The 1,401-nt window shown below is 32.9% G+C and overlaps 1 non-coding gene across 1 annotated transcript; it reads left to right on the top strand.

Annotated features, from left to right (window-relative positions):
• Positions 1-655: 655 nt before the first annotated feature.
• On the top strand, positions 656-762 carry LOC139169831 (U6 spliceosomal RNA). Its single transcript, XR_011559535.1, has one exon. It is a non-coding gene; the product is annotated as a U6 spliceosomal RNA (small nuclear RNA).
• Positions 763-1,401: the final 639 nt, after the last annotated feature.

The raw sequence follows: 1,401 nt of genomic DNA, 5'->3' as shown, positions 1-1,401 counted from the left end.
AGTAGTCTGTGCTGGATGCTTCTCTTCAACAGCTTACTTTATTAAAAAAAGAAAGCATTTGAAATTAATAAAAATCCAGTATTGCAAAGTTAAAGATTATTTTGTTTCATTGAGGGCAGATTGTGCAGATTGCCCTCAATAACTCCCTTTTTATGGCCCTGTAATCCCTTAAGTAATAAATTATAATGAGATTAATAATAATAATAATAATAATAATAATAATAATAATTATTATTATTATTATTATTATTATTATTATTATTATTATTATTATTATTATTATTATTAATAATAATAATTAGATTTGTATGCCGCCCCTCTCCGAAGACTCGGGGTGGCTCACAACAATAATCAGGACAATATAACATTGCAACAACTCTAATATTAAAATAGAACAATATATAAAACCCCAACAATTAAAAACCATGCAACACATACATACCAAAAACATACCAAAAACTCACAACATCCATTATTTTTCACAAGCATTTATCAATATATAATTTCATCTTCACAGCAAAACTCTGCTTATATATTGTTCAACTAGATATACAATAACTTGACTTTCCTTTATAAATGTTGTATTTATATATAAACTAAAAACTTCATTAATGCTTGAAGATAAAATAGCTGTTTTATCTTCAAGCATTCAAGCGTGCTTGCTTCGGCAGCGCATATACTAAAATTGGAACGATACAGAGAAGATTAGCATGGCCCCTGAGCAAGTATGACACACAAATTCGTGAAGTGTTCCATATTTTTACAAGAGCTGGGGAGGTGCAGTGGTTGGAGTGCAGCACTGCAGGCTACTTCAGCTAACTGCTAGCTGTAGTTCAGCAGTTCAAATCTCACCACCAGCTCAGCATTCCATCCTGCGGAGGTGGGTAAAATGAGGACCCGGATTGTTGGGGACAATATGCTGATTCTGTAAACCACTTAGAGAGGGCTGTAAAGGCACTATGAAGCAATATATAAGTTTAAATGCTGCTTCTATTGTTATTAGTCCAGGTAGATTTCTAGTAACCTCTAATCAAAATATTTCAAGTAATAAGCATGGATTACATACTGTTTATTTATTTTGTCCAATACATAATAATACACAATGAAGGTAATAGAGGACACCTTCGAGGAAATAGAATTAGAGAAAGAATAGAAGAGAGAGTATAGGATAAAATAATCAATGAGAGAATAGAAGAAAGAAATAGGGATAGAATAGAAGATATGTCCTGCCTGTCAACGACTAATTCACCTTCAACCACAACAACACAAGAGCACATAACAGATTCAAGCTCAATATTAACTGCTCCAAACTTGACTGTAAAAAATACGACTTTAGTAATAGAGTTGTTGAAGCGTGGAACTCATTACCGGACTCTGTAGTATCATCCCCAACCCCCAACA

The sequence above is a fragment of the Erythrolamprus reginae genome, chromosome 6 (assembly GCF_031021105.1).
Source record: "Erythrolamprus reginae isolate rEryReg1 chromosome 6, rEryReg1.hap1, whole genome shotgun sequence".
Taxonomy (NCBI): Eukaryota; Metazoa; Chordata; class Lepidosauria; order Squamata; family Dipsadidae; genus Erythrolamprus; species Erythrolamprus reginae.
The sequence above is the reverse complement of the archived record's forward strand: the minus strand, read 5'-3'. Positions and strand labels throughout refer to the sequence as shown.